General features: G+C 39.6%; 1 long non-coding RNA gene across 1 annotated transcript in view; it reads right to left on the reverse strand.

Annotated features, from left to right (window-relative positions):
• Nucleotides 1-1631: 1631 nt before the first annotated feature.
• The window catches only part of LOC144589639 (uncharacterized), a 30964-nt gene continuing 6732 nt past the window's right edge, over nucleotides 1632-25863 (reverse strand). Inside the window, exon 2 of the long non-coding RNA XR_013545885.1 lies at nucleotides 1632-4556. This is a non-coding gene — a long non-coding RNA (uncharacterized LOC144589639). The remainder of the gene's footprint in view (nucleotides 4557-25863) is intronic.

Raw genomic sequence — 25863 nt, forward strand, 5'->3', positions numbered from 1 at the left:
CAGTTTGTGATCATTATAAATAGGCAAAGCAACCCTATTCCAGAGATTGGACAGTTACTTTTTAATTTGTTCCTCTTACTCATTAGAGTGTTTGCAAGTAACCCACTATTGTTTCAGATGGTGAAAAAAATAATTCATTATGTTGCTTGTTCTGCCAGCTATTTTTTGTACTACTTTCTCTACTTTCTATTACTTGGGGGGGGGGGGAGGAAGTTTAGAAATTGAAGAAATTGCTCTAACTTTTGAAAATAGCAGGAAAATATTACCGAGTAACACAATAAAGTAGCTATGCTCTATGCATTATGTTACTTTTCAAATGTAATTTCATCACATCCTCGCTACCCAAAAAGTAACTCATGATAACTAACTTGTAAGCTGTTACTTCTAAAATCTGTTATATAGTCACATTATGTTGGTACCAGAGATGTACCACTACTATGCCAACAGCACAACTAATTCACCCATGGCCAGGAGTTAAGGAGAAAAATATCTAATCAGAACAATGGTTCCCAACCTTGTGTCCTCAGATGTTCTTGAATTAAAACTCCCAGAAATTCTGGCCAGCACGGCAAGTGGTGAAGGCTTCTGCAGGGTTTAGTCCAAGAACATCTGGAGACACAAGGTTGGGAACCACTGAACTAGAAGGAGCAATCCCTGAAAACATTGCTTGTATCCATCAAATGCTTAAAGCATCTGGTTAACAATGAAAGGAGAAAGAAATAACAGTGATGTCACTGTGAGCCTCCCAGCTATTCTCAAGGGCTGGATGATGGCCTCCTCAATCAGATATTCAAAAAGGAGAGACACAATGGCAGAGTTCAACTATCCTGTTATCTGTTGGAAGTCCAACTCTGCCAAGAACAACAAGGTACTAGAAATTCCTTTCTTGCCTTGCTGATAAATTCATATTCTATAAGAGTGAAGAAGCAATAAAGGGAAATGCTGATCTATGAGACAGAAATAGTGGAAATCCTTTGGGGACTTGTTATACTGCAAAAAGGGAAAGTGGAGGGTCGTATAGCTCTGGATTTCAGAAAAGCTTGAGGAAATGCTAGGTGAGAGCCCGTGGACATACATACTCAAACAGAAAGGAGTCTAAGATGGATGGGAGCTTCTCAAGGGTGAGATACAGAAGGTACAATGACACATGATTTCTATGAAGAAAAAAATGGGAGGCAGCTAAAGAAATGGGGAGGGCAGAGTGCATAACGACTGTAGAGATGAACTAATGTTGAAAAAGGGCATATACTATAAATGGATGGAGGGGAATACTGTGAGAAAGGAGTACAAACGAGCAAACAACATTGGTAATAGGAAACGACTTCAAAATTTGGAACGACTTCAGAGGTTAAAAATAATAAAGATTTGGGTTCCCCCCCCCAGGTATGCTTGAAGCAAGAGGGGGAAGGTGGGTCTGCTGCATGGATAAGATGAGGCCCGAGGGGTATTTTTGCAGCACTCTGGAACCCTGAGCCCCTATAACGTTTTTCACTCAGAAAGTCCCCCGTGTCCTCTGGGAGATGTGGAGGCAATTTTGCCATGATAGGTGGGGTTCTGAGCTCTCAGTACCCTAATATTTTCATTTTTTTTTTTAAAAAAAATTGGCCACTAGAGAGGAAATGAGGGCACTATTTTGGTTTAAGTTAAATGCATATTTCAGTTTACAAAAGCCTAGCATGTTCTACAGTAAATGATAAAAGCATCTTGGGAAATGTGCAAAGTAACCTCTTTAGCCACAGCTCTTCTCTTTAATCTTACTGCTTCAGAGACTTGGCATTTATGGCATATACATAAAGGGTGGCATCTCTCTCTCTCTCTCTCTCTTTAAAATATGTGCCACCCTTTATGTACATACATATATGAAAGGCATAATAAAATGAATGTGTTAACAAGGAGGGTGAAACATGGAAAGGACAAGCAAAATGCTTTGCTGGTGTCAGCACAATAGAAGTCAAGGAACTAATGTCTATCCATTAGATTTTAATTTCAACAAGTCATTCCATAGGCATTTTTCAGTGTCGAGCTTCCATTTTATTAGTGTTGCTTCTTTTATTCTGCTAGCACAGCATCTGACAATCTGTTTTAGAATTGCAAACAGTTATTCTTATTTCTTGTTAGGTTCACATAAAGCAATGGCAAAACTCAGTACTCAATTTATAAAATTGGCCCTTGATAAAGTTCTCCGTAAAACCACACACACCATATTGTTGTAACAAAAGAAAAGAATAATCCCAGTGAATTTTGATGCTGAAACTCTAAATATTGTTAATGACAGATGAGAAGCAAAAGGTGACAGAAATAGGGTCCAGACCCTAAATCCAACTTTTCAATAACTTGTATGTAGGGACAAGGAGAACAGTGATAATAATAATTGTCCAAAAAAGGGGGAAACAAAGTATTTATTTTGTAAAATCTAAGGAATGAATGGGAAATTTAAACTAAGATTAGGGATGCTGAAAAAAAAGAAGGAAGGAAGGACAACTATGAAGGAACTAGAAAATATTCATAAATGTAAGGATGGGTTGCTAGAAACCAAGGTCAAAATCATACTATGGTATTCCTAATACAGTATGAAAGCTGGATGATGGAAGAAAATCACAAGAAACAGAACTGATTCATCTGAAATGTGGTATTGGAGGAGAGCTTCACAAATTCTGTGGATTGTCAGAAAGATAAATAAAATGGGTTCTAGAACCTTCTGCTTGGAGATCTACATCACTGGTTCTTAACCTTTGTTACTCAGATGTTTTTGGACTGCAACTCCCAGAAGCCTTTACCATCAGCTTTGCTGGCTGGGGTTTCTGGGAGTTGCAGTTCAAAAAACACCTGAGTAACAAAGGCTAAGAACCACTGATCTACATAGCAATCAGATCTAATGACTGCAGCAGATGCAATTACTAGCTTTGCTTCTTTCAAGTGAAAGGCTGGAAGCCCCTCAGCGGACATATCTAGTTATGAGTTAATTGTCCAACCTCATGAATATAACAGATAGCTCCCCTTCTGAAAACTCTCCACTGTGTAGTAGAGGTATAGCAGGAAATAAAAATGTCTTTTCTTGGAATTGTAACATTTGGCAGAGCACAAGGCAAAGAGATATTCAGTCCAACACAATAGACACAAAGCAGTTGTGCTGTAGTGATTAGCCAAAGCTGCCTTGCTGAGTAGGAGGCAACAAATGAAAAACCACAAAGCCCTGCCAAATTGGTTGTTGTAGGTTTTTCGGGCTTTTGGCCATGTTCTGGAACACGGCCAAACAGCCTGAAACACCTACAACAACCATCGGATCTTGGCTGTGAAGGCTTTCTGGAATACCCTCCCAAATTGTTAGCCCATGTGACTTGAAGTGGAATCCTTCACCCCCCCCAATTAATAACTTGGGTTAAGGTAAGGGGTACAGAAGGTAAGGGGGGTAAGGGGGGAATAAAAGGAGGAGGAGGAGAAACACAAAATATATTGACATCCAGTCTATTCATGTTGCAATATCAAATCGACTTTCCGCTTTTCTACAATTTGATTGCCCTCCAGATTTTAACTTACATTTACAGTACATCCTAGTTTAAATCTAGCACTATCTGATGAGGAATCCTTCTAATCTCCCTACTAATCAGCCAAATCCCAAGAATGATCAGAACTTTTTTTAAAAAAATTCTGGTCTGCATTTATTTATTTATTTACTTTATTATATTTCTATATTGTACCATCTAGTGGCACGCCACTACTCTAGGCAGTTTCCAACAAAAGGATAAACACAGACATAAAAAAAGAAGAAGCATCCTCCCATCCGCAGAATAATATTAAAAAGTGATGCACAAAGAGCATAAGATGGTGACCATGGAGAAAACAAATGTAAAAAATAAATTCATAAAAATAACAATTACGAAGGAAGAACCCTCCTTAAATGTTTCTCTAAACAGTAAGTTTTTTAAATGCTTTCTACATGTCAGGAGAGTAGGGGCTTGGTACACCTCCATAGGTAGAGCATTCTACAGAGAGATGGCCACCACCGAGAAGGCTCTGCTTTTGTTGAAGACTTCCTGGCCTCCCTTGGGGTGGCTGTCTGCAGCATTAAAGTCTGGAAGTGCAGGTGGTACGAGTGGTAAATCTTAAGGAAAGGTGCTCTGACAAGTACTAAGGTCCCAAACCATTTAGGGCTTTATATGTCATCGTTAGTACCTTGAATTTGGCACAGATGCATACAGGCAACCAGTGCAGGCAAGCTAGGGCCAGAGATATATGGAAGTCACTAAGAGATATATAGGACCTCATATTTGGAGGTCACGGAGGCCACCCTGGCTGTCGCATTTTACGCTGTCTTCAGCTTCCATAGTGCTTTCAAGGGCAGCCCCACATAGACAGCATTGCAATAGTCAATCTTTGAAATCACTGATGTGTGAACGAGCACACTCCGGGAGGCAGTGGAAGATAGGAGGGCCTGGCGTGCTCTGGTCCTTGGGGTCACGAAGAGTCGGACACGACTAAACGACTAAACGACGACGAACGAGCATTAGTAGAGACTTCTTATCCAAGTAGGACCACAGGTGTGTAGTCTGCCTAAGCTGGAAAAAAACAGACATGACTTTGGTGAAAATTAGTCTCTCCATCAAGAGGACTGGAACCAGAAGCACACCCACATTACGAACCTGGTCCTTCAGGAGGAGTGCAACCCCATCCAGAGTAGGTAACCAATCAGGGTCCCCACCATTTGCCAGAACCCCCAGAAATCCCCACCAATAATGAAATTTGCAATCCAGGAAAGTACATTTTCTAAGCTCTGATAATGACCAAACCCATGTCATCATTTACAGGAAAAAGTATTGACCACATGCTCTTTTCTCATTGCTTGTGGAAGTTGCTGGTGGTCCATAGAATGGAAGGTGGGTGTGGGTGGGAAAAAAGCCATTCCTTTTGTCAAAAAGAACTTAATCTCAGTTTAGCTGTGTTGTAACCATGTTCTCATTCCAGAAACTCAATTTCTTGTTACTATTTATGTTGGAGTAGGCTTAAGGAAAAGAAGCATTCATTGGAATTTGTATTCTCCTCTTTTCTTTCTATAGTATTTGATGTTGCAGGTATTTAGTAATAGGCTTTTCAAAGTCACATTGTTTTATGCCTGCTCATATGTCTAAAACTTAATTAACTGTGACAAACTGACCATTAGGAAAAAAATGTTCATACACATGACAAGATGACAGATGTTTTAATGCCAGAACAATGACATCCTTGAAAAATGATGTGATGAGTTTAAGTTTCAATTAATTAGGTGAGTTTTGGGATACAATAGTAATTCACAAATCATTGAACTTGCCTGGCCAGGATAAGGGTATATCTTGTTTTAAAACCACTATTCAGCACAAAAATGGCTAGACTGTGTGGAGAAATTGTGCTATTAGTCTACAAATCTAACTCTTCAGTATTATAGCTATTCAATTTTTAACACCTAGATAAATAGCACAATAATTTTGCTCCTTTTTATTTTGGATTGTATTATATATCATACTGTATTGCATGGTGTTTAAAATAAACCTAATGGAAATTTGGATTACAGATTTTTCAAGTGATATCACGACTGCACAGTTTCACATGAAGGCTTACCAGCTGCAAGGACTTAAAATAGTGCAGCACATAACAGAATCACAGTCAAAGCCACCATGAAAGAAAGAGATGTCAAAAGAAAATGAATCAGAAAATAAAAAATGACTGCAATACTTCTTAGCATTCCAGGTCTTTGAGTACTACCCTAAACATCATGATGGAGGTGTTAGAGGAGTTTCTCTGGAAAGGGTGTTCCATAGATGGGGTATTCCCATGGAAAGGCTCTCCTCTTGTGGCTCTTTACCTTTCCTCTTTTGGTGCAGGTCCCTAAATAAGGCCTTAGAGTTTCAGTAGGAAATGCCTTCAGGAGGAAATGCTCTCTCAGACAACCTCTCCCTAAACTATATACTGTACGACTTTATAGATGAAGGCCCAGACTCTGCATGAGAACTGAAAATGGACTGGTTGCCAGTTCAAATGGTAAAGTGGTGGCATAATCATCTTGACCGATTGTTCCAGTTGACAGTCCGGCTGCCATGACTGAGATTAACTGGAGTTACTGAGCTATTTTCAACAGCAGATCTCTATATAACACATTGCAATAATCCAAATGGGAAGTTTTGAAAGCATGCATCATCCTTGCAAAGCTTTCTCCATACTTAGTTAATCAGCCCTTTAAGAGTGTTCCAAGCCATTTTCCGGGCCACCTATGCTGCTAATGATAGTGATGGAATCAAAACTACCTTCAAATTAGGATCTTGTTCCTTGGGGTAGAGCGTGACTCCTGGAAAAAAGTGAACACTGCTTAATTGGAAAGATGAACCAGCCACAAGCCTTGTCTGGACTGAGCCTTAGTTTATTGGCCCCCATCCAGTCAGCTATTCTTCCTAAGCACTGGTTCAGAAAAATACTTCCAGTAGTTTCAAGTGTAAGCTGAGTTGCACCCAGTTACTTCCAATAGAAACCAGTGCACCATTCTGCAATCCACACAATGCAGAGTTGAAATTAGAATCAGCAGAGACAAAGCAGGACAAAACGTTTGCTTTCCAGAGCGAATTTTCCCCATAGGGGCCATCGCAAAGCGATCGCTTTTGTGATTGCAAAAACAGTGTCGCAAAGCGATTTCTTCGCTATGCGGAGCGATGGCTATGTGAGGTACCACCATCAGAAGGGGCCAAGATGACAACACCACTGTGTAGGCGAGCCTCTAGTTCCAATGCTTTATCCAAAAAGATGCTATGGTTGCACAGATAATCATGCCTGCAGGGCAATGAATGCAATTTCTGTTTCAGAATTAAGCCTGAAAACAGATAGAAATGGATCCAAAGGAAGGGTCTGTTTCATCTAAGAATATCTGATCAGTGGTCACTTACTTGAGCACCATGCCCAGAAAAATGTCTTGTAATTGTTTTTCTCTTCTTGGCCCAACTTTGGTTTCTTCTTCTGATTGCTAGTTATTTTAAACAGGCTGAAACCATCCCCTCTTACAAAAAAGAATTTATGATTTCCTGGACTTTCCCTCTGCCTTTCATCATAATAAGCGAGGAAAGGTAATGGTCAAGCATACAAAAGTTGACTAAATAAGACTTAAGTCCCTTGTCAGTATTTTCAAGCCTCAGGAACTGAAATCTGTCCAAACCAACTGGAGACTAGAATTGGATTTAACTGTGAAATCTTCAATAGATTTGAAAGTGAGTGACTTTATCTTCAAAGTGTCTTGCAAACTTGTCACATTGTGCCACCAGGGGTGGCACAAGCAACTTTTCCCCTCAGGTGAGATTGTGAGAAGCACATCACTATCCAGAACAGTTTCTGCTGCCACCTTTATTTGTTCCCTTTTTAAAAAAACAAAAAATCACAATTTAAACCCTGCCTTTCTTCCAATATATTTTGCAGACTCATCCTTATCAGATTCCCCTGTCCCCCACACAACAAAAACAATCTTTCCCAAGATGGAAAAGGGAATAATAGTAAGGGGGCCCTTAATGTTGAAAAATATGTATATATTTAACTTCAGGAATTGTAAAGGAGCATATCTTTTATATTAAAAAGGAGAATTAAATTGAAATAAGGGAGCTTTAACCAGGGTAAAGATGTAATATAATGGGTTTTCTTTTTAGGTAAATTAAACTAGATATAAGGTTGGGGCATGGATCTGGAACTACTTTTAAGAATGTTATTAGAAGATCTTGAGAATATTGTACACTATGAAAGTAATATTATGATAGTAGCCATATTATATACTAAAATATATACATGAATGGTTTGAATGTTTGAAAAATGTCTGGAATTTTGGGGGACAACTGAGAAGACACTGAGATGTAAAAAACAAATAACTGTAAGCAAATCATTTAACACGATGTTTGACAAGCACAAATCAAATGTAGATAGAGTGAAAAACTAATAAAATGTTTAAAAAAATCTTTCCCAGAGAATAAATAAAGAACTCTGTGAATAACCACTTCTGGATGCATTCAGGAGCATGAATTCAATGTTTCAAATGGCTGCAGTATTTAACGCCAAATGTTTCCAATTTTTCAAAACTGGAGGTTTACTTCCAGCTGCTTCTGACTTTGTTTTGTGTCTCTCTCTTTCTTTTTGGTTATCAGGGCCCCTGGAGGATCACAGGGGCAGAAAAATGGCCCTGGACCCACCCATTTTCTAATCGATACATCTTGCAAAAATACCTGTTCCAATTTGGTTTTGCTTGTTAGCATTAACAGCCCGTGTTTATTACTACACAGACCTACCGATCCATTTCCTCAAAGTCTCCTTCAAGTCAGCAGTTTATGCTCTGTGTGATATAATTTACCAAACATCATGTAGTGCTTTTGAAGGAAAGGAGAATAATACTAAATAGGCAGCTACAGAAAATAAAAATCAAATATGGCTATATTTAGTTATACTAATTCACTGGACTAATACAGACATGTCACAGCATCCATTTTCAGGGTTTCCTGTAGAGGAATTAAGAGATTTGGGCTCTAAACTGGTTGTGTTTGCAACCCTGTTGCTTCCCTATATGTTGCAGGAGCACATCCTACAGCTTGAGGTTGGTCACAAAATATATGTGTAAGACATGACAGAGAAGGTGTTGTTATGTGCTGTCAAGTGGCTTCCAACTTATGGTGACTTCAGTAGGCTTTTAAAAATATATGAGACACTTAAGGAGTGATTTTACCATTGCCAGCTGTGAAGGACAGGAGGACAAGAGTGCGCCGTCTCCTCCAGAAAACAAGGACTCTGAGGGGAGTAAGGAGGAGAAAGGGATGGCAGTAAGAAAGAAAGAGCAGGAAAGGGTTAAGATAGAAGTGTGCCTAACGGAGGAGGGTAAGGAGAAAGGGGAGGAGCAATGGTTGGATGTATGGGAGGAGGACATAAAAGAGAGTACACGAGCGTGGGAACGTGGGATTTTTGTATTGAGATTGGGAAAGGAAAGAAAGAGAGGAATAGGCAGGAGAATATCAATGACCTGCTGAAAGACTTTCAAAATCTGAAGGTCAGCAGTTTGCTGCCTGACCCAATACCAGGACAAGAAGGAATTACCGTCAAGGAGACCACAGAATGGACAGTGGTGGTTTACCTGAGGGGACGTGGTCCCTGGGAGAAGGTGGTGCAACCAGACTCCACCTTCAAAAGCCACTCCCAGAGGGGGATTGGGCCCGTCATCCGTGCTGCTGCACAATATGTGCGTTCAGGAGCACCCCCTTGAGAAGACCCAGCAACCGAGAGAGGTTTGGACCGGCACCCCAATATTGAAATGAGACTTTGGTTATGGCAGTGGTGACAGAGTTGATAGACAGTTGATTAGTAGAGATCTGTTTGTTCCTACTGAAGTTATTGTTGACATCCTGTTGGTGAATAAAATTTGTTATGGTTTAAACACGCTTGCTTCGTCTATTCCCGCACCAAATTTGGGACCACCTAAGACTCCTAACGAACCCTTTGACACCAGCCGAATGAGTTTCTGAAGCCCCATAGGAATTTGAACCCAGGTCTCCTGAGTCCTGGCCAGACAGTCTATCCACTACCTTATTCTTGCACTCAGTGTATGGTAACCCAATGAATTACAGATCTCCCAAAGGTCTTATCTTTAACAGCCCTGTTCAGATCTTGAGGTTTTCTTGATTGGCACACCAATTTTGGATCCAGCTCGATCACGTTAAGTAGGATCACTCAGAGGTCTGGTATGCCACTTGGCATGATCCTCACATCCAAATGGCACATGGACCTCAAGTGACCCTATTTAGCCCATTATCAAGAGCCAGCCAAGAAAAGCAAAGAAAAAAAATTCTCCCTCGTTCCCCTCTTCTGTCTCCTTCCACTTCCAGGAGAAAGTTTGCTATTTAGTTAAAAAATTTAAAAAAAAAAAGTGATGCAACACATATGTGCTGCCTTAATTCACTTCCTTGATCCTTCCAGAGAGCCGAGGAAGTGTTTAACTGGCAAATGTCTCAAAGTATCTCTCTCTTTATGCCACTTCACAATATTGACAATTGACAGGAAGGCTCCCTTTTGGTTCACTTCTAGGGATCGCATGTGTTGGAAATGAACCAAATTAGAACAATCCTAAATGTGTCAAAAAATTAGAAGCCCCTAACAAGGGCCAGGAAAGTGCAGGTAGAAATGCTTTGGGGGCAGGTGGTTCACTCCAGCAAAGACTCTTTGATCATCATCTTCAGGAGTAAACCAGCTCATCTCTGCAGTGAACCAAATAGAGGGCTAAACACCTGTATAGTCAAGTGTTACTTCTCCTATTTCCTTCTATTTTCCTTAACATATTCCTAACATATTGGGTTTGCCTTCTACTGATATACCCAAAGTACAATAGCCTCTGTTTAATCGTGTTAGCTTCTGGTGAGAGCTCCTGTCTGATTTGCTCCATTTATTTATCTTTCTGGCTGTCCATAGTATTGGTATAGCTCTCCTCCAGCAGCTCACTTTGAATTAATGCATTTTTTATTTCCTGTCAGCTTTCTCCTTCATATTCCAGCTTTCACATCCAAGTCTCAGTTTTCTTCTGATTTCTTAGCTGCACTTTTTATTATGACTTATGATTGAAATGAGATATAGAAAATCTTTAATAATGTTGATTTGTTTGTTGTCAACTTTAAAGTTGCATTAAAGATGGAGAAGGTAGAAGCAACATTTCATATTTGTCACCAGCCTGATCATGAGAGTCCCAGGGCCTGAAAGATTTCATTTTTCACTGCTATCACAGTTTGTAAACCTGCTACAGATAAATATAGCTCAGCTCCTTTAAATTCCTCTATCCTAATGATTAGGTCAACATCATATGACCATACATTTTATAGATATATTGTTTCTCACTTGATGCATGTTCCTTTGTTCATCCTGAACTCCCTGCAAATCATTTTAACTAGATGAATTCCAAGATGAATGGCCCCAAGTCTTCACATCCTCTTGAGTAATTGACACGTGACTGTTACTTTCCCGTAAGATGCTGGCATTGATCTGTGCCTACAATGTTTTTCCCCCCTTGCCTTTTCTGTTGAGTTTGCTTTCAGGTGAAGTTCTGTCACTGTTCTGCTATTGATATGAGGGATATCAATTTCCTATTTGGAAAGAAGATGATTAAGGATGTATTGACCAGAGAAAATGTTCAATACTCCTGCTTATTCCTCATGGTCTGAAGTGGGAATTACTCTGCCCATTTCACCCTCTTTTCAAACTACTGTATTTTTCCGTTTATAACACGCCCCCATTTATAAGGAACACCCCCCCCCCATTTTTCTAACCCAAAAATTAAGAAAACTTAGCTTTGAGGATTCAGTCTTTGGGTTTAGAACATCAGATATTATGAGTCTCTGTTGAATCTGAACCTACAGACTTCACCTCCAAGGAGGTGTATTCCAGTTGGTTTGTTCAGGATCAGCTGACATCAGTTCCATAAGGCTCCTGATTGGAGGAAGCTAAGTCTCTTGACTGTAGGAAACTAAACCTTGTGGCTGAAGGAAGCCTGTTTACAGAGGCAAGGTATGCAACATTTTGTTCTCTCCTCAGCTATCTCAGCTTACTTCTGTGTAAATGATGCCCCTCAATTTTTAGTGTAATGATTTTAGGAAAAAGTAGCATCTTATAGATGGAAAAATACGGTAATTCTCTTCACTCTAGCAGTTTTTCATCTGTGAATGTCCAGTAACAATGACTTGTTGGAGTCTTATTTACAACTTTGCTTGTGCCTGTAGTTTGTTTGACTGGGAGGGACTTTTCTGGGCTGGGTGACTGTCTATCAATCCAGCACTGACCACTCATTGCTTCCAACCTTTGAATTCAAAGAAAGCTCCAACTTTTTGCTGAGTGTTCATTCAGTCCCTTTCATTGGTTGAAAGCAACTGTAAGTAAAGGAGGATTTTTCATCCTTTCTCCTACAAATGTCTCAGATTGAGTTACAGAGACTTTCAAAAAGCAGTTCCTGTTGGGCAGTTAGGTACCATTGCTTGGATACTTTTAGGAGAATGGCAATAAAAATATTTTCACATTAAGATATTTTGATAGAATTGATCTCTACAATCAATGTAATTCCTCAGAAATATGGGGCTTTGGGGGGGGGGAGGAATAATGGCCAAACCCCTGTTGCTTAACACAGAGTAAGAACAAGAAAAGCAAGAAATTAATGTTTTTGCAAGACTATTAAATATTATATAGGACAGGGATTCCAATCAGAATATACTCTGTCCCCACAACATCTCCAGTTAGACATGCTCATTACTACATTAATAGCAGAATGCTGCTTACAGCAGTACATTCACCAAAAGAAAATGGTTCGTAAGAGTTCTGTGTAGAAAGTTTCTCTCAGAAAAATTCTCTTTGATAAGAATTTCAGAGGAAGAGAAATGTAGAAGAAATCTTCATCAGTAAGATTATGGATTATTATGCCTAATTTACTGATGAAGTGACAGAGGAGTGTGTATGCATGTCTTGTCTTTAACTATACAATAATCTTTCAAAACAAACAAACAGAAAACAACAACAACAACAACAACAACAACAACAACAACAACAACAACAACAACAACAACAACAACAACAACAACAACAAACCCAGCATCCTTCTGAAGTCACTGCACATCAATTAAGGACCAAAGACCAAAAATGTACCCCAATTTGAGGGGAAACTGGAGGGGAGATCATGACATAACTCTGATTTAACTTTTTCCTTGCACCTTACCAGCAACTTCCTCACTTAAACCAGAGGGCTTAAAAGGAAGCAGCTGTATTAGATACAAAACAATGGCCCATTGGAAATATTACATTTGAAAGGACTGGAGAAGTTGCTGGATCCTGAAGAATGACAACAGTGACTGAACTGAATAACAGAATATTTTACCCCTCAGAAATAGACTGGGTTTTTTTTTGTTCCCCTAGAAAAGTGAGGCCGCTTTGCAAATTTATTTCCAAATGTTTTCCACCATTTTTGGGACAGCAGTTTTCCACCACAACCACCACTGTGTTCCAGTACTATGTGAACATTTACATCTGATCTGTAAATCAGACTGGGGGGAGCAGTCAGAGACATGGAGATGGGATGACAGTATAAAAGAAGAGAAGGAGGAAAGGAGAAGGGGTTCGGAGGGAGTAAACAAAGAGACGCAGACAGTGGAAACGGGTGCGGAAAGAGAGAGAATCGTGACCCTCGTTAAGAGTTTCCCGAATCTGATGAAAGAAGATGGGTTGTTGCCTCTACCCAAAGAAATAGATAAGTTTGGAGCAGGTGAGAAGGGAATGGAGACTGGGAGCGGGTTTGACTACTCCCCCCTTAGCGGACAGCGGGACCCTTGGTGGTGTCAGCCCATTCCTACCCAGATTGGAGGGCTCGGTTGTGATCCATCCATGCTGCAGGACAACCTGCTCGGTGCTGAGTGTGCCAGTCATGAACCAGAATGTAATTTCCCGCTTTGGGGTGAAGAAACAGTGAAAGTTAAAGATGTGGGACCTGGGACTAAACCCAAGAAGTATAACTTGTTGAATAATGAAGAGTTACCGGACCCGTTTGGTCCCGAGTTGTTTAATGTTAAAGTTAATAAAACAAATCCTTTTAGAAATGTAACATCGACTCCGGCTGTCATTCCTGCCGAATCCCTTGGCCCGCCTACTCTAGACAAAGAATCCAATCACAATGGGCTTTGTGTATTTATGAGACTAGAGTTGTTTATATGACATAATCATATAAAGTATAATATTTTGGAGGAAAAGAAAAATCCAGAGATCTGGAAGTGCACAGATAGTTTGATGGACCCTGGGATGGTATGTGTTGGAATGCTTCCTAAAGAGTACAGGGTGGGTTGGATACCATCAGTATGCTCTTTATGTGGTTACAGAATGGGGCAGGGAGCTCATCCTAGAACTACTGTAAATGTATGGACATGAAATCAAATAACTCTTTATCAGGAAATGAAACAAATGGGGAGGGTCATATGGCTTGCTCCAAAGAGAGGTACTTTTCTACTGATGCCACCTGACAATGTCAAGACTCATAAAAGCCAATTAAAAACCTGGTTATTCAGGCAGGCCTTCCCTCCAGGCACTATCTGATCTATCTTTTGTTTTTCCCATCTTAAATGATTAATTACTGCATTTTTTGATATTGATGTTATTTTAATTGTTTATTTTGTTTGATGTACGCTGCCCAGAGTAGTCGAATGACTAGATCGGTGGGATATAAATAAATAAATCGATCAATCGATCAATCAATCAATAGATAGATAGATAAAGGGAGAGAGGGAGAGAGAGAAAGGAGGAGGAAGTGCACTGAAGTAGCTGTCAATGAGACGAAACCAGGAGCTAGAAAGGACCTACCACTCACAGTGTAAGCAGGGTTATCACATACCCTGCACACAGGTTCTTGACCTTTGCTGCTGTTGCTATGAAGTTGCCTCTGACTCATGGTGACTCTATGAATAAATGATCTCCAAAATGGCCTGTCCTTGGTTGCCCTGCTCAGCTCTTGCAGACTTAAACCCACATGCTCTTTTAGGGAGTCAGTCCATCTCATATTTGGTCTTCCTCTTTTCCTGTTACCTTCCACCTTTCCCAGCATCAATGACTTTTCCAGGGAATCCTGTTTTATTATGATGTGCCAAAAGTAGAACAGTCTCAGTTTCATCATTTCTGCCTCCAGAGATAGTTCAGGCTTGATTTGATCTCGGACTTGTTTGCCTTTTGGCAATCTAGAGCATCTGCAAAGCTATCCTGCAGCAACACAGTTCAAACAAATAATTTTTTTCTTGTCAGTTTCCTTTATTGTCTAGCTTTCCCACCCATACATTCAATTGGTCTTTATTTGATGATTTTAATTCCTTCCTTGCTGCCCTTCCAAGTCTCAGCCTTCTTCTGATTTTTTTGCCTATATTTTCCATTGGAAATGATGACTGAACAAGGTATACAAAATCTATTTCAATTTCTTCATTGTCAACATTAAAATTGAGTAGTTCTTCTGTAGTCATTATTTTTGTCTTCTTGTTCAACTGCAGTCTTGTTTTTCCACTTCTTTCATTTTTACTAAAAGTAATTTAATGTTATTGCTGCTTTCTGCCAGTAAGATAGTATCAAATGCATATCTTAAATTATTGATGTTTCTTCCACCAATTTTCAGGACTTTTGCATTCTGTAAAGAAGGCGAAGAGCAGGCAATTGTGTTCCTATAGATGTTGTTGGACTGCCCTTTCCATCATCCTTAGAAAGCATAGTTGCTGAGGGATGATTATGGGACATGCAATCCAAAACATCTGGAAGGTCAGAGCTGCCCATCTTTACAATAAAAGACTAACCATTGGTCATGTAGTGAGTCCCAGCTGCCACATGAAGATTCTGAGGGAGAGTCCTAAATCCAAGCAGGTGACTCTTATTCTAGGAATGTGAGGTGGTGTGCTCGGGCTTTTCTGGGCAAGATCCTGGAGAGCTTTTCTAGTCTTCAACTCCCAGAATCCCCTGCCCAGCATAGCTACTGGTTGTGATCACCTGGATAATTTCCACCTCCTTTACCCCAACACATATGATTCTAATATTAATCATGTGATGTCAAGTCAGTTCTGACTTCTGGTTACCCTTTTTCAAGGGTTTCCAGGTAGAGAGTACTTAGAAGTGGTTAATCACTCCCTTCTTCTGGGAGTGCCCTGGGACTGTGCAGCTTGCCCATGGCCACACAACCCAGTATGGAGGCATACTGGGGAATCAAACTCCCAACCTCTGGCTCCACAGCCAAATACCTAAACTACTGAGCTATCCAGTCCATATGAATCTAGTCAACAAAACTAAAACGTTAAAGTAATCTAGGAAAAAACTTGGGCTTTTCCTATGACAAGCTGACCAGTATTACCTCAGCAATCCTCACAAACTGCCTCTTGGTAAGTCAAGCTCAGTATCTCTTGGTCTCTAGATGGAAGGCCTGAGAATTAAAGGGCAGTATCTTGTGCAATACTTTGTGAAAGGGTGTGGTGAATTTCCCCAACCCCCAGCTGACACACTCTTGGCCACTACATACTTCATTAAAGTATTTTCAATTCCAGAGTGGTTTCCAAGCAATTGCATTTGCTATATAGAGAGAAAGGTCATGTGAATTGGCCTTTAGGGAAGAGAATGTAGGGATCAGGGCATAAACCGCTCATCATAGTTTATGGGTGTTCCCACAAGCATTTCATATGCTGGCTCATTACTTTCATCTTTCGAAGTCATGCTGAGCCAGCTGGTCTATAAAGCAATTCCCTCTCTGTGAGGTCTGATTTATTGCCTCAGGTTACAACTGCAAGATGTTCACAGTTATACTCTAGGCATAGTGTCTCCAGGATTAACATTCAGTTCTTTCATAGGTCACAAGGTCTATAGCTGTCAAGTCCTCATTCCTCTTGAAGATCACCTGTCCTTGATCTCTTAATAGTTTGGTTTCGGATTTCTACTTTTTAATTTATTTATTAATGACTCTTTTGGGTGTACTCACAGTATCTCCTTTCTTGTTTATGAATATTAAAGATAAAAGTGAAAGAATTGTAGTATCTTCAGTAGCAAAACATTTATTTCAGTGTGAGCTTTCATGGGTTATAATCCACTTCCTCAGGTGCATGGAGCATAGGAGTGGGCTACTAGTTTGTATGCATAGAGTACATAATGGAGGGTTGGGAAACAGTTGCAGGGATGATTACACTGACTGTTTATTCTTCAGTTGTATCAGATTTGGTACAAATAAAATTGGATTAAAACCTGGCAACTGCACAAATAGAGCTAAGTGCAGGGAAGCCAGTTATTTTTCCGTGTGGAATCATCTCTTTTTGTTCACTGGGCAGAGGGTGGTTTATTTTGTTCAGGTTTGGCTGGCATTGCTTTTCTTCACCTGCTGTGTATGATCACCTGATCTTATGCAAAGCACAGCCATGAGGGTGTCAGTTTCCCTCAACTGGACACTTACTGTCTCCAAACAGTGTTTCTTTTTCTTTAAAAAAGCTTCTCAAAGTTAGCACTATGTCACTATGGGGGAAAAATTAAAAGGGGAGAAGGGAGAAACTGTCAATATTATTTCAGAGCTGTCTGCCACTGCTGGTTCCTCCAACATGATAATTATTTGTATTCGTCTCAACACCTGAAGCAGGGATCTGATTTGAAAAACTTCAGATCAAACCAGGTTTCCCTACTGTATAGTTGCACTCTGAAGTGGGAAAAAGAAGGTGATAGTTACATCGATAATGGGTTTTTAGAATGACAGTGCATAACTCCACTTCAGTACAAGGTGAGGTAACAGGCTGTCTATGTAATGAAAAGTTGACTAATCATTACTGGGCTACTGCCATTGTGATGTTTCATTGATGTGTCTCCCTTTGCACTAAGAACACTAGGTGATAGTCAGATGGTGTGACTCATCCAAATGTCCTCTTTTAACCAGGTGCACAGGGTTAAAAGGTCTTTCTGCATGACAAGAAAAATGGATTGCAATCTGAGACAGATAAAAGTAGATGTGTAAGCAGTTTAGGATGTTAGCTGTCTCTTCTGAAGATTCTATGTAGGATATTATCTGTTTAAGCTGTGCCACTGGCTATGTTGAACCTAATTGCCACTGGCAATGGTGCGGCTAAAAAATATTGTAAATAAATAAATAAATAAATATAGCAGTAAGGTTCCAGTGACCTCATTCCAAATGAAACAAGCGTAGGTAAATGCCACATCTGTGCATCTTCACCATTCTCTGAGGAGAAGAGTATATGCAACAAAATGGCCTATTTGTGTTTGTGTTTTGTTATCTGCTAGAAGTCTGCAGCTCATAATTTCTTCCCTGCCCCACTTCTTTTAAAAGGACCCTGAATCTCTTCCTCTGTTCATTGGTTCACACTTTTATTTTAGATTCTCCATATCATTAAGCTTCTGGCTTTTAACGAGGACCATATTACAGATTTGGATGAGTGGGTTGGGGGATGATTTCTATATTGCTTCTTCTCTCTCTTTTACCAGAAGCTGGACATCAGTCATGGCGAGTCTGACCTAGGATGTGGCAGCTTTAACATCATCATCATCATCTTAGATCTGCAGAGCTGGAAGGGACCCTATGAATCACTGAGTCCAGCTCCTGTCAAAAAGGCACAATGGGGAATTGAACTCTCAACCTCTGATTCCCCAGTCAGATAATATGAGTGGTGTAAACCACTGAACTATCCAGCAGTCCAACCAACAATGTTGTGTTCCACCAAAACCCATCTTCAGACTTCTTCAGGCAACATGTTCTTCTCCTTCCTGCACATTTATCTCCATTTATTTTATTGTTGTACTTTTATTTTACTTATACATATGTTTGTTCCTTATTATATGACTGAAAATATTCTAGCTTTTTACTTTTTATTTGTTTTCGTGTTTTCTTGGTCTTAGAAGCTCTTTGTATCCTGTGATAAACTCAAATTTCAAGTATTTCTTTCTTTTTGGTAACCCCCTTGTTGAAGTACACATTTCCATGACATATTGTAAATCCGAGAATTGTATATTGTATATACAGCGAATTTCAGTACTAGTTGACCTATACATTAATTGGTTAGGGGATTGTATTGTTTAAATGCTGATGTTTTATAAATGTTCAAAAATTTTAGAAAGGTAAATATTTTAATGCCTTTTCTTTTTCCTCTATTTGAGATGTTTGTGCTCCCTGGTTAAGTGAGATGAAGTTATTCATAACGGCGCCTTCCTGTACACTCAGGGAGGATGCAAAATTCAGACCCTTCTTATTAGAAGCATGGCTAAATACGTTCGCTGGTGATAAAATTACGTTTTACCAGTATGATGGCAATTATCTCCTATAACATTCTATTTGACCATGCTCCACATTCTCAGAGGAATTCCCTTTTGAATAATGGGTAGCCTAGCTGAAACGTTAGGAAGGTTCATCAGTTACAAAGGGGTTTGTTGAGTTCCCAGCTCTGATTCTAAGGTCTTATAGTTATTTGTGAAACGAAGGCAAAATTTTCTTTACTAATTACTTCACGGATGGCAGATCACCAGCATGTAGCTGTCCAGCAAATTCTGATGGAAATGGAAGTCTCATTTCTCATGTCTTCTCCATGATGGGTAGCTATGATTTATTTACTGCTTTGGTAGGGGGTTGGACTCAATGACCTTTAGAATCCCCACCAGCTCTACAATTCTATATTTGTATGAACACTTCCTCTGAAAGAGCCAGTCTCTCTCAGCAGCAGCTGCAGAACTTCTCCAGGATTAGAACTAAATAAGCCAACCACCACTAAAGGTGAAACAGTAATTGGCTAGATGTCTTGAGTAAATTTATTTTATTTTTATTTATTATTAGACTTATTACCCCGCCCCTCTAGAAAACGTCTACTTGGGGCGGCTTACAAGAATAAAAACAGAGCAATATAAACAGTATAAAAGTCATCTAAGACACAGTTTTAACACCTATTTCTAAGCAGCATATACCCAAGATGGCATAACTCAAACAAGAAGGATAGGGATCAGTTAATTGACTGCAGGAAAGGCCTGTCTGAAGAGCCAGGTTTTTAGCTGGCTTTTAAAAACATAAATAATAATGGATGGCAGAAAGAAAGAGAAAAAAATGGTTCAGGCCAGATGAACCTAAGAAAATAAAATCAGGGGAGATAAAAATAGCCCAAGTCAAATAAAAAACTGGATGAAAAACTAAACCAACAAAGCAGCTAGTTTATCCCATTGTTCTTCACCCCCATTTTCCTTCCCACCAGGGAAATCTGAAAATTGGCTCTTGGCTCTGCTGAGATTACTCTCCTGTGGTTTAAAGACACAGTTCAATATCTAGTGATGATTAAAAATGGCCCTACCATTAGGCAGGGGGAAAGCCCTTTCTTCTATTTCAAAACAGCCTTGCCCCCTTCTTTTACAATGTGTAGCTTTTATAATGTGTTCCATCTCAATAATGTTTGAACTGAAATGTAACGTGATGATTGAATTACACAGAAGGAACTGCCAGTCTACCTAAGTAATACAAACACATGCAAACGTTTATTCTGACAAGCTTTTTCCATTCTGTAAAGAGTGTCTAAAACTTTATTGGGCCCATTGATAGTAAATTCACGCTTACATGGATATTGCTTGGTTGGATCACAATTTGCCCTGACATGCACACATATCCTGTAGTAAAGCATCCTTGAGAGTGAGCTGTAGTTATATAAATGTGATTTCCCCAGGAGACAGAGGCCATACATTTCATCAGCAGCCAAGATGCATGCATCGTTGTTTGCCGATGCAAGGGCATGGCAAAGGAAGAAAAATCTTGCCAATAAAGCAGACTAGAATTTCTTGGAGAAATTTTGCTGCCCCCCAGATTCCTTGGTGGCCAGACTTTGAAAGGCATAGACATCAAAGGGATAAAATTACATATTTTAACTTTATTGAATTATGCAAGTTTGAAACACTTCAGTTTTTGCCCTCCTTATTTGACTATTAGAATGTATATACAGTATTTTTAAAGTTACTCCAACGTGTTGGGCTGAATCCAATGTCTTGATACATACTGGTAGTTATCTGCTAGAACAAGTCTGGGCACGCTTGCTCACAGCACCTTCCTGGAACTGCTGTAAGCCCAAGAGAACACCCCAAGCTGGAAGCATTCCAAAGCCCACTCTTAAGTTTTTTGGAGGGGAAATGGAGTGACATCTCCTGGATTATATTTAAAAGGGGAATCACCAGGAGAGGCAATTCACCTAACTCATATAGCTTAGTGGAGCAGGCGGAGCCATAGGTTGGGAATTTGCTTCACCAGTGTGATTCCTAATAGGAGGGCCATCCTGTGTAGCCTTGGGTGAGCTACACAGTTCCAGAGAGCTCCAAGAAGAAGAGGAGGATGGTAAAACGTTGCTGCATATTCTATCCCTAGAGAACTTTGGAAAGGTAACCATTAGTCAGAGTGAACTTGATGTAGTATTTTTTCTTCAGAGGGCGAATCTGAGGAGCAGCAAAAATTGCTTGGGGCTGCTTGTGGCCCACTGATAACTTAATTCCTATCCCAGTGCTAAAGAATCAGGAATTGCCCTCCTTTCTCTCAAAAAACATTCTGGAAGGCTTCTTTGAGTCTTTCCCCTCACATTTCTGCTGTTAGAAACAGTTCTATCAGCACACATCCCTATTTGATTCTGATCTTTTGGTTGGAATCAGGAGGGAAGTTTTACTTATTCATGCATCATTTTTATTTAATGCGTTTCTTACCCACCAGCGTCAAGGTGCGGTCTTCTGGAGGCAGCTTACAAAATAAAACATAAAATTCCCTATTACAACAAAAGCTCTTAACATCATAAATCTTTTTTTCAAAATAAAATTGAGAGTGAACCACTTAACTCAAACAAAAATAGCATATATAATAAAAGCACCTAGTTAAAAGTAAAATAAAAAAGAAACAAGTTGTTAAAGACTTCTTAAAAGGCCTCAAATTCAAATTTAGGTCCAAAGGTATATATAGTTCTTAATTTTTTGGACACTTGGTTTTGCCATTTGATGAAAGTCACAACTTATTTTTATGTGAATCTCTGTTCGATCGTACTCTAAGAGTTGATACTTGTGTAGAAAGGGGCTAGGAACACATTTACTGAATTAAGGGAAAAAAACAAATTACAGTATGTCCTGTTCTTCTTGAGGTGCATTATTTGATGTAGTTCTGCAGCAGCTGAAGGTTCTGAGTTGCCCCCAAAGGTAGTCCAAAATTCAGTGCATTTCAGAAGTTCTGTTAGATGAATATCCTAAGCTAGCCCTACTTCTCCTAGGTAACAGTTGAAGAAACACACTTGGCTATTGCTGCCTCCTGAGCATGGATTTCAGAAGCACCTGCAAACTATGGATCTGGTCCTTCGAGGACAGTGCAATCATTTGGTTGTTAGGTCAGGAAAATCCCATTCCATGAGATTTCATGGTGAACACCTGAGGCCAGGAGACTGGACTTTGTGATATCACAGGGCAGGTATGTGTTGGGAGAGCAACCCCAAAATAGTTTCTGGGCTAACTTTGGAAATAGGCATGAAGAGAGTCCAGATAAATTGGACCAGACTCCACACAAAACCCAGGTAACTAGGTAAAATTGCAACCTAAGGAAAAGCATTCTGGTTGACCAGGTAAAGCAGAAAAAATGTACCCAACAGCTACAGCAGTTACCACTATTCCTGCTAGGGTTTGTATCCCTTACTGTCTTATCTACAGCACACATGGCCCATGGGCAGTTTTTCCAGGACCTGCACTGTGACCTACGGGGTGCTAAAACAGGAAGGCTCATGAGACATGATGCTGGCACACTGTTCTCTGCCTTCTACCCTTCTATGGAGATCAGTAGATTTCCCTACCCAACTGCAGAACTTCTACCTTCCATCGGTTGAGCAGCTTTCTTCCTTCCGCTATCCCCAAACTGCCCACAAGTACCTATTAAAGAGTTCTATGACCTGGGATGAGTGTGTGTGTCTCTGCCCTGGAAAGCTGAATCAGAACAATTTGTTTTTGCGGCATTTCAATTTATAGCATGTATTATATTTGAGATAGCAATCAATGCTCACACAGGGGCTGTGGATTGATTTGGGAGTTCACCCATCATACCAGATGCATTGGGAGTAAGATTCCAGCCCACAGCTCCCCACTCCTTCCTTCCTTCCTTCCTTCCTTCCTTCCTTCCTTCCTTCCTTCCTTCCTTCCTTCCTTCCTTCCTTCCTTCCTTCCTTCCTTCCTTCCTTCCTTCCTTCCTTCCTTCCTTCCTTCCTTCCTTCCTTCCTTCCTTCGGTCCTGCCTCTGCCAATCCTTCCTTTGTCTGGTCCTGCCTCTGCTGTCCACTTCATGGTTCAATGTGAAGTTGCTTTCTCCTTCATACGATTACATTTTTCATTCAGATTCAGAGGCTTCTAGGGCTCCCTTTTGCCCCAGAGAAGCCTTTGGGACCTCAGGATGAGTTTGGGTGTTGCTATTAACAGCTCCCAACTGACATCCAGAGGCCCAAAGACTTCCCCCGGGAAGGGAGCCCTGGAGAGCCTCAAAAACTGAAAGGGGTGGGGAGGACTGGAAAAATTCAATGAGTTTAAATTAAATGTTTCCAGCATCCGATTTGGGTTATGCTGGCGTACGGTTACACCAGGAGGCTTTTGCTGATTGTCCTTTAATTTTATGTGTTGAGACAGACATATTCCCAGCAATGTGAAATGAAATGCATTGCCGGAAAAAGCCGGTGGACTACTCATCATTAAAAGTTTTTCCATGAAGCAGTGTATCCATAAACACACTGCTTGTATTTTAAACAACCAGATATTTTATTTATTTATTTATTTATTTATTTATTTATTTATTTATTTATTTATTTATTTATTTATTTATTTATTTATTTATTTATTTATTTATTTATTTATTTATTTATTTATTTATTTATACCCTGCCCATTTAGACCACGTCTACTCTGGGTGGCGTACAATAAAATAGCATAGAAGTAATAACTAAAAGCAACAATCTAAACAACAACAATAATATCATTCAAGATGGAAAGGTAAAGATCAAAATAGAAAAGTAAAATGAAAGAGTAAAGATGGAAAAGTAAAAAATCAATATACAGATTCTTAAACACTGGTTTAATCGGAGACATATCCTTGTGACACAATAACTTTTAAAAAGGTTTTTAATGCCCTATCAGTGAATATTAATACAGTCCTTCTGTGTATTGCAATGGTCTGCCATGAATAAATAAATAATAATCTGAGGTTGTATTTGCTGGATAAATTTGAGAAGTATTCTATTAGGAAGAGTTAAAATGACTGAAACATATCCTTACTTCTCTTCTATGAGATTTTTCCAGACGGCCTATTAAAAATACTTTGATTCCCTTCATTGCATGGTCAGCTTTTTTCACTTAGTATGCACAAAATAAATACAATTAGTGACCTGACTTCAAATCACATGAAAACATTCTATATTTTAGAATTCTGCAGCTGTCTGCACTGCTCTATTTTCAGCTTTATCCAACCTTGTTTACCTGCAAGATTTTTTTTAAATTGTTAAAAGTGTGTGAGTCATAAAATGGCAGCTTACAGGTGAAATGTGAACCTTTTTTCCTTATTTAGAAGGTGCGCTAGTTTTCTCAAGACTTGCTTTTAAAAAAAAAAAATCACAGCAGGGTTTTTAAGGTGTTTCATCTTTTGAAGATGATAGAAAAGTATATATTGTTACATATTCTTTTAGGGTCTGGAATATGTTTACACTTTTGTATCAAAGAGCTGCAAGTTATTATATTTAGAGGTTAATTTACATTTTTGCCAACATGGAAGCATTTCATGAACAGATGCTACATTAAACAGTGTTTTCAATCATGAAGTTTATGTGGCTTCTCCAGTATTATTGTGACCACTGATAGCACAAAATTTAAAAAGGACAAGAGGCATCTGTAATCTGAATGGATATTCTAGCTAATATAGACTTTTCATTTACATAAAAAAGAATTTGCATATGTGTGTATTTGGGGAGTAGATGGGGGGGAAGGAATCTGCTACTTCATGTGTAAAAATGCCATATGGCTGCTTGCCTACTAGGAATTACATCTCACCACATTTACAGGTAATTATCCATCTGAATAAAGATGGTAGGGATCATATTGCCTTTCTGCAAGCGAAATCTAATTAATAAATTGGATTTTGTTAAGTCAACATTTAGGTAAGTCCCCTTGATTCAGTGTGTCTACTCTAATTGGACTCGGCCCCAATTCAAAGTGCTTACTTTGACATATAAAGCCCTAAACGGCTTAGGACCTGGTTACCTAGAGGACCGCCTTCTTCCATATGAGCCTGCTCGTACTCTAAGATCAGGCCAGGAGGCCCTTCTGAAGGTGCCATCTCTGAAAGAGGTGAGGGGGATGGCATGTCGAAATAGGGCCTTCTCGGCTGTTGCCCCCCAACTTTGGAACACCCTACCTATAGAAATCCATCTGGCTCTGACACTTTTGTCTTTTCGGCACCAGGCAAAGACCTTTCTGTTTAGCCGGCATTTTAATTAAATGGTATCCTTTAGCTGGCCATATGAGCAGCAGTATTTATTAATGATAAATTGACTGTTTTAATATTGGGCATTATTAAAATATTGGGTATTATTTTAAGGTTTTTAATGTGGTTCTTAAGTTTTAATGTGGGAACGTGGTGGCGCTGTGGGCTAAACCGCAGAAGCCTGTGTTGCAGGGTCAGAAGACCAAACAGTCGTAAGATTGAATTCACGCGATGGAGTGAGCGCCTGTCGCTTGTCCCAGCTCCCGCCAACCTAGCAGTTCGAAAGCATGCAAATGCAAGTAGATAAATAGGGACCACCTCAGTGGGAAGGTAACAGCATTCTGTGTCTAAGTCGCACTGGCCATATGACCACAGAAGATTGTCTTCGGACAAAAACGCTGGTTCTATGGCTTGGAAACGGGGATGAGCACCGCCCCCTAGAGTTGAACACGACTGGACAAAAATTGTCAAGGGGAACCTTTACCTTTACCTTTTTAAGTTTTAATATTGCTGTACGCTGCTCAGAGATCATTGGTAATGGTGCACCTAAAAATCTTGTAAATAAATGAATAAATAAAATCATGGGGAGAAGGAAGAAAAAAAATCTCATTATTGCTGAGATTCTAGTCAAAACTGGCATGGTAAAAAAGCATCAGGAGGAATGTGTAAACCTGTTACCAAGATTTTTTTAAATTGTGGCGTTCACAGTTGATCCAAAAATATAATTTGCACAAATTTCCTATTTCTTTGAAAAGCAGCCACACAGCAAGCACAAAAAGGTAGGCTGATTGATCAGAAGATACAAAGAACCCATCCAATTCTATTGCTCTTATTGTTGATTAATGCAATAAGGCACCAGTTTCGG

This window comes from Pogona vitticeps, chromosome 5 (genome assembly GCF_051106095.1).
Source record: "Pogona vitticeps strain Pit_001003342236 chromosome 5, PviZW2.1, whole genome shotgun sequence".
In the NCBI taxonomy this organism is placed as follows: Eukaryota; Metazoa; Chordata; class Lepidosauria; order Squamata; family Agamidae; genus Pogona; species Pogona vitticeps.